This window comes from Nomascus leucogenys, unplaced genomic scaffold (genome assembly GCF_006542625.1).
Source record: "Nomascus leucogenys isolate Asia unplaced genomic scaffold, Asia_NLE_v1 000844F_81089_qpd_obj, whole genome shotgun sequence".
NCBI classification, from domain to species: Eukaryota; Metazoa; Chordata; class Mammalia; order Primates; family Hylobatidae; genus Nomascus; species Nomascus leucogenys.
Genome location: NW_022096220.1, coordinates 12,482 through 27,100, shown reverse-complemented (window position 1 = coordinate 27,100; position 14,619 = coordinate 12,482). Strand labels below are relative to the sequence as shown.

The 14,619-nt window shown below is 58.5% G+C and overlaps 2 pseudogenes; both read left to right on the top strand.

Moving 5' to 3' along the window:
- The first annotated feature begins 4,601 nt into the window (after positions 1 to 4,601).
- Positions 4,602 to 5,558, top strand: LOC100605073 (annotated as a pseudogene).
- Positions 5,559 to 7,130: 1,572 nt separating this feature from the next.
- On the top strand, positions 7,131 to 13,785 carry LOC115833854 (annotated as a pseudogene).
- The last annotated feature ends 834 nt before the right edge of the window (positions 13,786 to 14,619 follow it).

Sequence of the window (14,619 nt, the reverse complement as noted above, 5' to 3'; positions counted from 1 at the left end):
TGGCCTTGGGGGAGACTCAAAGCCTCACTGGCTTTAGGTGTGACCCAGCACATCTCCAGCTGTGGTGGCCACAGAGAGAGGCTCCTTCTCCTTGAGAAAAAGGGAGAGGAGAGTAAAGAGGAGTTTGTCTCACACTGGGGGTACCAGCTCAGCCATAGTAAATAAAGCAGCAAGCAGATTCCTGAAGTCCCAGATTCCCGGCCTTAGTTCCTGGATGGCATTTCTGCACCTGCTCTGGGCTGGAAGGGAATCTGCCGCCCTGAAAAGAAAGACACAAGCCTGGCTGCACTTGCCACCTGCTGACTGAAGAGCCCCTAGGGCTTGAAGAAACATCAGCGGTCGCCAAGCAGTTCTTGCCACAGGCCTGGGGTGGTAGCGGCCATGGGGAGAGACTCCTGCTTGGGGAAAGAAGAGGGAAGAGTGAAAATGACGCTGTCTTTAACTCGGGTGTCAGCACACCCACAGTAAAATCAAGCACCAAGTAGATTCCAAAAATTCCCAATTCTAGGCCCTAGCTCCCGGAAAGCATTTCGAGATTCACCCTGATTTCTAGACCCACCCTGGGCCAGAAGGGAACCTGCCACCCTGAAAGGAGAAAGACAAGCCTGGCTGCATTCACCTCCTGCTCAGCAAAGAGCACTTGGGCCTTACTAACATCAGTGGGAGTGAAGCCATAGTTGCCACAGGCTGTGGGAGAGACCCAGTGCTGGGCTGGCTTCAGGTCTGACCCAGCATGGTCCTGCGGAGAGAGACCATTTCTCTTACTGTCTCCTGTCTCTGAAGAGAAGGAGGAAGTAAAAGCCGAAAAACAACAGGAAGGAAGTCAGTAGCAAGACCAGCTGGCACACTGATGACCAGGCCTGAGGTTAAAGATTAACCCCCCACTCTAACCACATGTGCCCTCTATAGGTCTCAATCTATCACCACCCTTTCACGTGCACCCCTTAGAGTTGTAAGCCCTTAAAAGGGCCAGGAACTCTTTCTTCAAGGAGCTTCATTCTTGAGATGCAAGTCTGCCGACGCTCCCGGCCGAATAAAGCCTCTTCCTTCTTTAACCTGGTGTCTGAGAGGTTTTGTCTGCAGCTCATCCTGCTACAGTCCCAGTGCTGGTAGCCACAGGAGTGCTTGTGTCACCCTTCCCCTAACTCCAGACAGCTCAGCATGGAGAGAAAGACTCCATTTGTTTGGGGGAAGGTGAAGGAAAAGAACAAGAGGCTCTGCCTGGTAATCCAGGGAATTCTCCTAGATCTTACTTAAGACCACCAAGGTGGTCCCTCTATGAGTCTGCAAGAGTCACAGTGTTACTGGGCTTGAGGTGCCTCTAATGCAGATATGACTGCAGTGACCAAAGACTTAGATCACAACCCTCAGTTCTCTTTGAATACGGGGAAAGCCTCCTCAAGAAGGATGGGAGGCCAGGCGCGGTGGCTCACGCCTGTAATCCCAGCACTTTGGGAGGCTGAGGTGGGTGGATCACCTGAGGTCGGGAGTTCGAGACCAGCCTGACCAACATGGAGAAACCCCACCTCTAATAAAAATAAAAAATTAGCAGGGTGTGGTGGTACATGCCTGTAACCCCAGCTACTCAGGAGGCTGAGGCAGGAGAATCACTTGAACCCGGGAGGTGGAGGTTGCAGTGAGCTGAGATTGCACCACTGCACTCCAGCCTGGGCAACAAGAGTGGAACTCTGTCAAAAAAGAAGAAGAAAGAAGAAGGAGGAGGAAGGAGGAGGAGGAGGAGGAGGAGGAGGAAAGACGAAGAAGGAGAAGGAGAAGAAGGAGGGAGAAGGAGAAGAAGGAGAAGAAGGAGAAGAAGGAGAAGGAGGAGAAGAAGAAAAAGAAGAAGAAGAGGAAGAAGAAGAAGAAGAAGCTCAGACGTGGTGGCTCATGCCTATAATTCCAGCACTTTGGGAAGCCGAGGAGGGAGGATCACTTGAATCCATGAGATCAAGACCAGCCTGAGCAACATACTGAGACCCTGTGTCTACAAAAAATACAAAAATCAGCTGGACATGGTGGCATGTGCCTGTAGTCCCAGCTGCTTGAGAGGGTGAGGTGAGAGGATCGCTTGAGCCCAGGAGGCTGAGGCTGCAGTGAGCCATGATCACGCCATTGCACTCCAGCCTGAGTGGCAGAGTGGGACTCTGTCTCAGAAAAAAGAAACAAAGAAAGAAAGATGGGTACACACTAGCACAGACTGTGGAGATTACAATAAATAACTAATTCTTTAATGCCCAGGCATTGACCAACATCCACAAGCATCAAGAACATCCAGGAAAACATGACCTCACAAGATGAACTAAAGAAGGCAGGAGTGACCAATCTCAGAGTGATGGACATGTGAACTTTCAGAGAAAACATTCAAAATGGCTGTTTGGAGGAAGTTCAGTGAAACTCAAGACAACACAGAGAAGGAATTCAGAATCCTATCAAATATATTTCATGAAGAGATTGAAATAATTTTTTAAAATCAAGCAGAAATTCTTGACCTGAAAAATGTAATTGACATACTGAAGAATGCATGAGATCTCTTACCAGCAGAACTGATCAAGCAGAAGAAAGAATTAGTGAGGTTGAAGACAGGCTATTTGAAAATACACAGTCAGAGAAGACAAAAGAAAAAAGAATAAAAAACTATAAAGCAAGAAATAAAATAAAAACAATGAAGCACACCTGCAAGATCTAGAAAATAGCCTCAAAAGAACAAACCTAAGCATTAGAGGAGGTAGAGAGAGAGATCAGCATAGAAAATCTGTTCAAAGAGATAGTAACAGCTTCCCAAACCTAGATAACAATATCAATATTCAAATGCAAGAAGATTATAGAACACCAAGTAGATTTAACCCAAAGGAGACGACCTCAAAGGCATTTAATAATCAAACTCCCAAAAGTCAAGGATGAAGAAAAAACTCTGAAGGCAGAAGGAGAAAAGAAACAAATAACATAGAAGGAGCTCCCATATATCTTGGAGCAGACTTTTCAGTGGAAACCTTATAAGCCAGGAGAGAGGGGCATGGCGTATTTAAAGAACTGAAGGAAAAAAAACTCATCCTAGAATAGTATATCCAGTGAAAATATTCTGAGGCCAGGAGTTTCAGACCAGCCTGGCCAACATGGTGGAAACCCATCTCTAGTAAAAATACAAAAATTAGCCGGGTGTTGTGGCATGCACCTGTAATCCCAGCTACTCAGGAGGCTGAGGCAGGAGAATCATTTGAACCCAGAAGGTGGAGGTTGCAGTGAGCTGAGATCGCGCCACCGCACTCCAGCCTGGGTGACAGAGTGAGACTCTGTCTCAAAGGAAAAGTGCAAAAATTCAAGCAACAGAAACTGGGCAAAAGAGCTGAACCGGCCCTCCACAGAAGAGGAAATGTGGAGGAATGGCTAATGAAAACAGGAAGAGGGGCTCAGCCTAACAGGGGGAGATATCACGTGACACCCACCAGATGGGCAAAAATCCCACCACCCAATCCATGCCGGTGTTGGGGAGAATGAAGAGAAGTAGGAACACCAGGCACTGCTAAGAACGGTTGTGAAGTATATTTCTGTTATGCTTGTATACGAAAGTGTGTGTGTTGTGGGTTATGAGGAAAATTACATTTCTTACCTGGGATGAAATTTTAAAACTTGAAAGCTACTGACCAGAAGAAACTTGCACTTGTGTACAAAAGAAACGCCCAAGAACGTTCCCAACAAAACACAGTCCTAAGGGCCCCAACCTGGCCAAACACTCATCCACAGGAAGATGAAGACATTTCCCATGTTCCCCTCAGACGACGGGAGATCAATCACGCAGCAATGAAATGAACCATGTCAGTGTGGGTGGGTCTCAGGGAGAGAATGGAGGAAAAAACAGACGCGGAGCAGATGCTCAGAGCCACGCAGTGTAGGGGCAGCCACGCAGAAGAATTTCCTCACATCAAAGTTCAAAACTACAGCTGAGGCAACAGAGCAACACCCTGCCTCAAAAAGAAAACAAAGTTTAAAAACTAAATGGCACATTTTTTAGGGATGTACACACATGGTGAAAGAAACGTACTATGAAGGAAAGTGTGGGAATAATAAAGACTAAAGCAGGAAGTGATTCCCTCCGTAGGACAAGGGAAGGGACCGGGACTCAGGCAGGGCCTCCAGGGAGTATCCAAAGTGATGTCTCTTGAGATTCTACTCCCTAAACTTGGTGGCGGTCCTCTGTGTCCAACGTGTCAATATTCTGTATACCTTACCCGTACTGTACAAATGCTTTATTTCTACTCAATATTTAGAAGACAGTTATAAACAAGATGCACTAAATAGCAAGGTGGCAGATGAACATCAGGAAGGAACATCCAGGAGGTTCCATCCACGGACCCTCACCATGGATACGCTTGTGATCAAGGGCCTGGTCTCCCCTCAAGACACGGTCACAGATCTGTGACAGAGGCCACACCATCATAGAAGGGGAGGCCACACCATCATAGAAGTGATCACAGAGGCCATCACAGAGGCCACACCATCACAGAAGTGGAGCAGGCCAGCCGGGACAGGGTCCTTCTGTGGCACCTGCTGCATCACCAGGCTGTGTGAACGGACTCAATTGCCAGAACTCACAGAACAGCAGTATGAGCACCAAAACCTCACAGGAAAAATGGTAAGTTCTAAGTTTCTCCATTAACAGTAACTCTCAGATTAATCTCTGTCATCCATCGCTTCTCCAAGAAATAACTTTTTAGGTTGACGTGCCAGGCGCCATGTTGGAGGGTTGGTGGTAGCGGCTTGGGGAGGTGCTTGCTCTGTCGGTCTCACTCTCTCACACGCTTCCCCTGGCTCCCTTCGTTCCCCCCCACCCCACTTGCCCTGCATGCTGGAGTGTGTGCGAGGGAGTGGGAGGACGTCGGGGGTGGGGGGAGGCGTTCCGGTCCCCAAGAGACCCACGGAGGGAGGCGGAGGCTGTGAGGGACTCCGGGAAGCCATGGACGTCGAGGGGCTCCAGGAGGCACTGGAAGATTTTGAGAAGAGGGGGAAAAAGAAAGCTTGTCCTGTCCTGGATCAGTTTCTTTGTCATGTAGCCAAGACTGGAGAAACAGATTCAGTGGTCCCAATTTAAAGACTATTTTATTTTCAAACAGGAGAAAGTGATGGATGATTTCAGAACTTCAGCTCCTGAGGCAAGAGGTCCTCCCAACCCTAATGTCGAATATATTCCCTTTGATGAAATGAAGGAAAGAATACTGAAAATTGTCACTGGATTTAAGGTATCCCTTTTACTATTCAGTGACTAGGTGAATTGTTAACAGATCCAAGGAGAAACTATACAGGAACAGACAAACTTCTCAGAGGAGTCGAAAAGAATGTGATGGTTGTTAGCTGTGTTTATCCTTCTTCAGAGAAAAACAATTCCAATAGTTTAAATCGAATGAATGGTGTTACGTTTCCTGGAAATGCACCAAGCTATACTGAGAGGTCTAATATAAATGGGCCTGGGACACCCAGGCCACTTAATCAACGAAAGGTTTGTCAGCCCCCAGCAGCTGGAGACCTGGCGGGGAGCTGATGTTCCAGTTTGAGGGCCATGCAGCTGGGTACCCGGTGGGAAGCTGAAGTTCCAGTTTCAGGGCCGTGAAGCTGCAGACCCGGTGGGGAGCTCATGTTCAATTCTGAGGGCGTTGCAACTGGAGACTTGAGGGTAGACAATATTGCAGTTTGAGGGCCGTGCAGCTGGAGACCCGGGTGGGAAGAGATGCTCCGGTTTGGGAGCGATGCAGCTGGAGGCACTGCGGGGAGCAAATGTTCCAGTTAGATGTTCCTCTCTGGGTCTCCAGGTGCACGGCCATCAAACTGGAACATCAGCTCCCCGGCCCTCAAACTGCAACTGGAATATCAGCTCAACATCAGCTCCTCTCCAGGTCTATGGCTGCAAGACCCTCAAACGAACATCAGCTCCTCCCCAGGTCTGCGGCTGCACGATCCCCAAACTGAAACATCAGCTCCTCCCGGGGTCTGAGGCTGCAAGACCCTATAACGGGAACATCAGCTCCTCCCCGTGTCTGCGGCTCCGAGACCCTCAAATCCGAATATCAGCTCCTCCCCGAGTCTGCGGCTGCCAGACCCCAAAACCGGAACATCAGCTCCTCCCCGGGTCTGCGGCTGCACGACCCTCAAACCGGAATATGAGCTCCTCCCTGGGTCTCTGCCTGCAGGACCCTAGAACCGGAACATCATCCCCTCCCCGGGTCAGCGGCTGCACGGCCCTCAAACCGGAACATCAGCTCCTTCCCGGGACTGCGGCTGCATGACTCTCAAACCGGAACATTAGCTCCTCCCCGGGTCTGCGGCTGCAAGACCCCCAAACCGGAACATCAGCTCCTCCCCGGGTCTGCGCCCGAAAGACCCTGAAACTGGAACATCAGCTCCTCCCCGGGTCTGTGGCTGCGAGAGCCTCAAACCGGAACATCAGCTCCTCCCTGGGTCTGTGGCTGCAAGAGCCTCAAACCGGAACATCAATTCCTCCCCAAGTCTGCGGCTGCAAGACCCCCAAACGGGAACATCACCTCCTCCCCGGGTCTGGGGCTGCAAGACACCCAAACCGGAACATCAGCTCCTCCCCAGGTCTGCGGCTGCAAGATCCCCAAACCGGAACATCAGCTCCTCCCCGGGTCTGGGGCTGCAAGACCCCCAAACCATAACATCAGCTCCTCCCCGGGTCTGCAGCTGCACGACCCTCAAACCGGAACATAAGCTCCTCCCTGGGTGTGTGCCTGCAAGACCCTCAAACTGGAACATCAGCCCCTGCCCGGGTCAGCGGCTGCACTACCCTCAAACCGGAACATCAACTCCTTCCCGGGACTGCGGCTGCACGACCCTCAAACCGGAACATCAGCTCCTTCCTGGGTCTGCGGCTGCATGACCCTCAAACCGGAACATCAGCTCCTCCACGAATCTGCGCCTGCAAGACCGTGAAACCAGAACATCAGCTCCTTCCTGGGTCTGTGGCTACACGACTCTCAAACTGGAACATCACCTCTTCTCTGCGTATGCGGATGCACGACCCTCAAACCGGAACATCAGCTCCTCCCCAGGTCTGCGGCTGCGTGACCCTCAAACCGGAAGATCAGCTGACCGCAGGGTCTGCGGCTGCAAGACCCCCAAACCAAAACATCAGCTCCTCCCCGGGTCCACGGCTGCAAGACCACCAAACCGGAACATCAGCTCCTCCCCGGGTCTGCGGCTGCAAGAACCCCAAAGCGGAACATCAGCTGCTGCCCAGATCTGCGGCTGCAAGACCCCCACACCGAAACATCAGCTCCTCCCGGGGTCTGCGGCTGCAAGACCCCCAAACCGGAACATCAGCTCCCCGCCGGGTCTCCAGCTGAACGGCCCTCAAACTGGAACATCGGCTTACCACCAGATATCCAGCTGCATGGCTCTCAAACAGGAACATCAGCTCCCCACAGGGTCTCCAGCTGCACGGCCCTCAAATTGCAACATCAGTTCCCCCTGGGCCTCCAGGTGCACCGCCTCAAACTGCAACATCAGCTCCCCGCTGGGTCTCCAGCAACACAGCCCTCAAACTGGAACATCAGCTCCCCCCGGGGTCTCCAGTTCCACGGCCCTCAACCTGCAACACTGGCTCCCCACCAGGTCTCCAGCTGCAAGGCACTCAAACTGGAACATCAGCTCCCCACCGGGTATCCAGCTGCACGGCCCTCAAACTGGAACATCAACTCCCCGCTGAGTCTCCAGGTGCACGGTCCTCAAACTGGAATATCAGCTCAATGCCAGGTCTCCAGCTGCACAGCCCTCAAATTGGAACATCAGCTCCCCGCCGGGTCTCCTGCTGCACGGCCCTCAAACTGCAACATCAGCTCCCCCGCGGGACTCCAGCTGCACAGCCCTACAACTGGAACATCAGCTCCCCCCGGGAAGTGAGGCGCTCCTCACTTCCCAGATGGGGCGGCCGGGCAGAGGCGCTCCTCACTTCCCACACGATGGGTGGCCGGGCAGAGGCGCTCCTCACTTCCCAAATGGGGCGGCGGGGCAGAGGTGCTCCTCACTTCCCAGACGATTGGTGGCCGGGCAGAGGTGCTCCTCACTTCCCAGACGATGGGTGGCCGGGCAGAGGCGCTCCTCACTTCTTCCCAGGCGGGGCGGCCGGGCAGAGGTGCTCCTCACTTCCCCCCGGGTCACCAGCTGCACAGACCTCAAACTTGAACATCAGCTCCCCCCCGGGTCATCCTGCACGGCCCTCAAACTGGAACATCAGCTCCACCCCAGGTCTCCAGCAGCACGGCCCTACAACTGCAACATCAGCTTCCCCCCGGGTCTCCAGCTGCACAGCCCTACAACTGGAACATCAGCTCCCTCCCAGGTCTCCAGCTGCACGGCCCTCAAACTGGAAAATCAGCTACCCGGCCCTCAAACTGCAACTGGAATATCAGCTCAACATCAGGTCCTCTCCAGGTCTGCAGCTGCAAGACCCTCAAACCAGAACATCAGCTCCTCGCCAGGTCTCCGGCTGCACGACCCTCAAAGCAGAACATCGGCTACACTCCGGGCCTGCGGCTGCAACACCCTAAAACCAGAACATCAGCTCCTCGCCGGGTCTGCGGCTGCACGACCATCAAACCGGAACATCAGCTCCTCCCCGGGTCTGCGGCTGCACGACCCTCAAAGCAGAACATCAGCTCCTCGCCAGGTCTGCGGCTGCACCACCCTCAAACCGGAACATCAGCCCCTCCCGGGTCAGGGGTTGCACGACACTCAAAACAGAACGTCAGCTCCTTCCCGGGTCTGCAGCTGCACGACTCTCAAACTGGAACATCAGCTCCTCCCCGGGTCGGTGGCGGCACGATCCTCAAATTGGAACATCACTGCCTCCCCGGGTCTGCAGCTGCAAGACCCTCAAACCGGAACATCAACTCTTCCCCGGGTCTGCGGCTGCAAACCCTCAAACAGCTCCTCACTTCCCAGACGGGGCGGCCCGGCAGAGGCGCTCCTCACTTCCCAGACGGGGCGGCCGGGCAGAGGCGCTCCTCACTTCCCAGACCATGGGTGGCCAGACAGAGGAGTTCCTCACTTCTTCCCAGACGGGGCGGCCGGGCAGAGGCGCTCCTCACTTCCCAGATGGGGCGGCCGGGCAGAGGCGCTCCTCACTTCCCAGACGATGGGTGGCCAGGCAGAGGCGCTCCTCAATTCCCAGACGGGGCGGCCGGGCAGAGGCGCTCCTCACTTCCCAGATGGGGCGGCCGGGCAGAGGCGTTCCTCACTTCCAAGACGATGGGTGGCTGGGCAGAGGCGCTCCTCACTTCCCAGACGGGGCAGCCGGGCAGAGGCGCTCCTCACTTCCCAGATGGGGCGGCCGGGCAGAGGCGCTCCTCACTTCCCAGACGATGGGTGACTGGGCAGACGCACTCCTCACTTCCCAGACGATGGGTGGCCGGGAACAGGCGCTCCTCACTTCCCAGACGATGGGTGGCCGGGCAGAGGCGCTCCTCACTTCCCAGATGGGGCGGCCGGGCAGACGCGCTCCTCACTTCCCAGACGGGGTGGCCGGGCAGAGGCGCTCCTCACTTCCCAGATGATGGATGGCCGGGCAGAGGCGCTCCTCATTTCTTCCCAGACGGGGCGGCCGGGCAGAGGCGCTCCTCACTTCCCAGACAATGGGTGGCCGGGCAGAGGCGCTCCTCACTTCCCAGAAGGGGTGGCCGCGCAGAGGCGCTCCTCACTTCCCAGACGATGGGTGGCCGGGCAGAGGCGCTACTCACTTCCCAGATGGGGCGTCCAGTCAAAGGTGCTCCTCCCTTCTCAGACGATGGGTGGCCGGGCACAGGCGCTCCTCACTTCCCAGACGGGGCAGCCAGGCAGAGGCGCTCCTCACTTCCCACACGATGGGTGGCTGGGCAGAGGCGCTCCTCACTTCCCAGATGGGGCAGCCGGGCAGAGGCGCTCCTCACTTCCCAGATGGGGCGGCCGGGCAGAGGCGCTCCTCACTTCCCAGACGATGGGTGGCCGGGCAGAGGCGCTCCTCACTTCCCAAATGGGGCGGCCAGGCACAGGTGTTCCTCACTTCCCAGACGATGGGTGGCCGGGCACAGGCGCCCCTCACCTCCCAGACGATGGGTGGCCAGGCAGAGGCGCTCCTCACTTCCCAGATGGGGCGGCCGGGCAGACGCGCTCCTCACTTCCCAGATGGGGCGGCCAGGCAGGGGCGCTCCCCACTTCCCAGACGATGGGTGGCCGGGCAGAGGCGCTCCTCACTTCCCAGACGGGGCAGCCGGGCAGAGGCGCTCCTCACTTCCCAGATGGGGCGGCCGGGCAGAGGCGCTCCTCACTTCCCAGACGATGGGTGGCCGGGCAGAGGCGCCCCTCACTTCCCAGACGATGGGTGGCCAGGCAGAGGCGCTCCTCACTTCTCAGACGGGGCGGCCAGGCAGAGGCGCTCCCCACTTCCCAGACGATGGGTGGCCGGGCAGAGGCGCTCCTCACTTCCCAGATGGGGCGGCCGGGCAGAGGCGCTCCTCACTTCCCAGACGATGGGTGGCCGGGCACAGGTGCTCCTCACTTCCCAGACGATGGGTGGCCGGGCACAGGTGCTCCTCACTTCCCAGACGATGAGTGGCCGGGCAAAGGCACTCCTCACTTCCCAGATGGGGCGGCCGGGCAGACGCGCTCCTCACTTCCCAGATGGGGTGGCCGGGCAGAGGCACTCCTCACTTCCCAGATGGGGCGGCCGCGCAGAGGCGCTCCTCACTTCCCAGACGATGGGTGGCCGGGCAGAGGCGCTACTCACTTCTCAGACGATGTGTGGCCGGACACAGGCGCCCCTCACTTCCCAGACGATGGGTGGCCGGGCAGAGGCGCTCCTCACTTCTCCCCAGACGGGGTGACCGGGCAGAGGCGCTCCTCACTTCCCAGATGGGGCGGCCGGGCAGAGACACTCCTCACTTCCCAGACGGGGTGGCGGCTGGGCAGAGGCGCTCCTCACTTCCCAGGCGATGGGTGGCCAGGCAGAGGCGCTCCTCACTTCCCAGACGACGGTTGAGGAGCGCCTCTGCCCGGCCGTCCCGTCTGGGAAGTGAGGAGCTCCTCTGCCCGGCCGCCCCGTCTGGGAAGTGAGGGGCGCCTCTGCCCGGCCTCCCCGTCTGGGAAGTGAGGAGCGCCTCTGCCCGGCCACCCATCGTCTGGGAAGTGAGGAGCGCCTCTGCCCGGCCACCCATCGTCTGGGAAGTGAGGGGCGCCTCTGCCCGGCCACCCATCGTCTGGGAAGTGAGGAGCGCCTCTGCCCGGCCGCCCCGCCTGGGGAGTGAGGGGCGCCTCTGCCCGGCCGCCCCGCCTGGGGAGTGAGGGGCGCCTCTGCCCGGCCGCCCCGTCTGGGGAGTGAGGGGCGCCTCTGCCCGGCCGCCCCGGCTGGGGAGTGAGGGGCGCCTCTGCCCGGCCGCCCCGGCTGGGGAGTGAGGGGCGCCTCTGCCCGGCCGCCCCGGCTGGGGAGTGAGGGGCCCCTCTGCCCGGCCGCCCCGGCTGGGGAGTGAGGGGCCCCTCTGCCGGGCCGCCCCGGCTGGGGAGTGAGGGGCGCCTCTGCCCGGCCGCCCCGGCTGGGGAGTGAGGGGCCCTCTGCCCGGCCGCCCCGGCTGGGGAGTGAGGGGCCCTCTGCCCGGCCGCCCCGGCTGGGGAGTGAGGGGCCCTCTGCCGGCCGCCCCGTCTGGGGAGTGAGGGGCGCCTCTGCCCGGCCGCCCCGTCTGGGGAGTGAGGGGCGCCTCTGCCCGGCCGCCCCGTCTGGGGAGTGAGGGGCGCCTCTGCCCGGCCGCCCCGTCTGGGGAGTGAGGGGCGCCTCTGCCGGCCCCGCGGGGGTGAGGGGCCCGCCCGGCCCCCGTCTGGGGAGTGAGGGGCGCCTCTGCCCGGCCGCCCCGTCTGGGGAGTGAGGGGCGCCTCTGCCCGGCCGCCCCGTCTGGGGAGTGAGGGGCGCCTCTGCCCGGCCGCCCCGTCTGGGGAGTGAGGGGCGCCTCTGCCCGGCCGCCCCGTCTGGGGAGTGAGGGGCGCCTCTGCCCGGCCGCCCGTCTGGGGAGTGAGGGGCGCCTGTGTCCGGCCGCCCCGTCTGGGGAGTGAGGGGCGCCTCTGCCCGGCCGCCCCGTGTGGGGAGTGAGGGGTGCCTCTGCCCGGCCGCCCCGTCTGGGAAGTGAGGAGCGTCTCTGCCCGGCTGCCCAGTCAGGGAAGTGAGGAGCGCCTCTGCCCGGCCACCCATCGTCTGGGAAGTGAGGAGCGCCTCTGCCCGGCCGCCCCGTCTGGGAAGTGAGGAGCGCCTCTGCCGGCCACCCATCGTCTGGGAAGTGAGGAGCGCCTCTCCCCGGCCACCCATCGTCTGGGAAGTGAGGGGCGCTTCTGCCCTGCCACCCATCCTCTGGGAAGTGAGGAGCGCCTCTGCCCGGCCACGCATCATCTGGGAAGAAGTGAGGAGCGTCTCTGCCCGGCTGCCCAGTCAGGGAAGTGAGGAGAGCCTCTGCCCGCCCACCCATCGTCTGGGAAGTGAGGAGCGCCTCTGCCCGGCCACCCATCATCTGGGAAGTGAGGAGGGCCTCTGCCCGGCCACCCATCTTCTGGGAAGTGAGGAGCGCCTCTGCCCGGCCACCCATCGTCTGGGAAGTGAGGAGCGCCTCTGCCCGGCCGCCCCGTCTGGGAAGTGAGGAGCGCCTCTGCCCGGCCGCCCCGTCTGGGAAGTGAGGAGTGCCTTTGCCCGGCCGCCCCGTCTGGGAAGTGAGGAGCGCCTCTGCCTGGCCGCCCCGTCTGGGAAGTGAGGAGCACCTCTGCCCGGCCGCCCCGTCTGGGAAGAAGTGAGGAGTGCCTTTGCCCGGCTGCCCCGTCTGGGAAGTGAGGAGTGCCTCTGCCCGGCCGCCCCGTCTGGGAAGTGAGGAGCGCCTCTGCCCGGCTGCCCCGTCTGGGATGTGCGGAGTGCCTCTGCCCAACCCCCCGTCTGGGTGGTCTAACACGGGGGCCAGAAGCAATGTGGGGGCTCGACGTGGTGGCTCACACCTGTAGTCCCGGCGCTCTGGGAGGCCGAGGCGGGTTGATCACTTCAGGCTTGGAATTCGCGACCAGCATGGCCAACATGGGGAAACATATGAAAAATACAACAGACCAACCAACCCAGCGACAACAAAGCAGAGTTAAAAGACCTCTACTTCCCAGCTCCTGCATTATACATAAGTAGAAAGGAAGAAAGATGAGCTAAAGATCCTGGAAAGCAGAAAATCCAATTGTCGTTCTGGATTCTAAACATTACCTGTGTGGCCTTGGATAAATTTCAATCTTTTCATATGTAAATCAAAGGAAGTTGAATTAAATTATTTCTAACCAAAAAAAAAAAAACCCTCAAACCGCAACATCAGCTCCTCCACGGGTCTGCGGCTGTAAGACCCTCCAACCGGAACATCAGCTCCTCCCTGGGTCCAAGGCTACAAGACGCCCAAACCGGAACATGAGCTCCTGCCCGCGTCCGCAGCTGTAGGACCGTCCAATCGCAACATCAGCTCCTCCACGGGTCTGCGGCTGCAAGACCCTCAAACCGGAACATCAGCTCCTCCTCGGGTCTGTAAGACCCTCAAACCCGAACATCAGCTCCTCCCTGGTCTCGGGCTGCGAGACCCTCAAAGCGGAACATCAGCTCCTCACCGGGTCTGCGGCTGCAAGGCGCCCAAAGCGGAACATCAGCTCCTCCCCGGGTCCGCGGCTGCAAGACCCCGAAACAGGAACATCACCTCGTCCCCGGGTCCGCGGCTGCAAAACCCTCAAATCGGAACACCAGCTCCTTCCTGAGTCGCGGCTGCAAGACCCTCAAACCGGAACATCTGCTCCTCCACGGCTCCGCGGCTGCAAGACTCTCAAACCGGAACATCAGCTCCTTTCCGGGTCTGTGGCTGCAAGACCCTCAATCCGGAACATCAGCTCCTCCCCGGGTCTGCGGCTGCACGACCCTCAAATTGGAACATCAGCGCCTCCCCGTGTCTGCCGCTGCACGACCCTCAAACTGGAACATCAGCTCCTCCCCTGGTCTGCGGCTGAACGACCCTGAAACTGGAACATCAGCTCTTCCCCAGGTCTGCAGCTACACGACCCTGAAACTGGAACATCAGCTCTTCCCCGGGTCTGCGGCTGCACGACCCTCAAAATGGAACATCGCTTCCACCCCAGGGATTTCGGCTGCATGAACCTCAAACTGGAACACTGGCGCCTCTCAGGGTCTGCGGCTGCAAGATCCTCAAACTACAACATCGGCTCCTCCCCGGGTCCGCGGCTGCAAGACCCTCAAATGGGAACATCAGCTCCTCCCCGGGTCCGTGGCTGCACCACCCTCAAACCGGAACATCAACATCTCCCCGGGTCCGCGACTGCAAGACCCCCACGCCGGAATATCAGTTCTTACCCGGGTCCGCGGCTACAAGACCCCCAAACCGGAACATCAGCTCCTCCCCGGGTCTGCAGATGAACGACCCTCAAAGCAAAACATCAGCTCCTCACCGGGTCTGTAGCTACACGACCCTCAAACTGGAATATCAGCTCCTCCCCTGGTCCGCTGCTGCAAGACCCCCAAACCGGAAAAGCAGCTCCTCCCCAGGTCTGCGGCTGCAGGACCCTCAAATTGGAAAACCA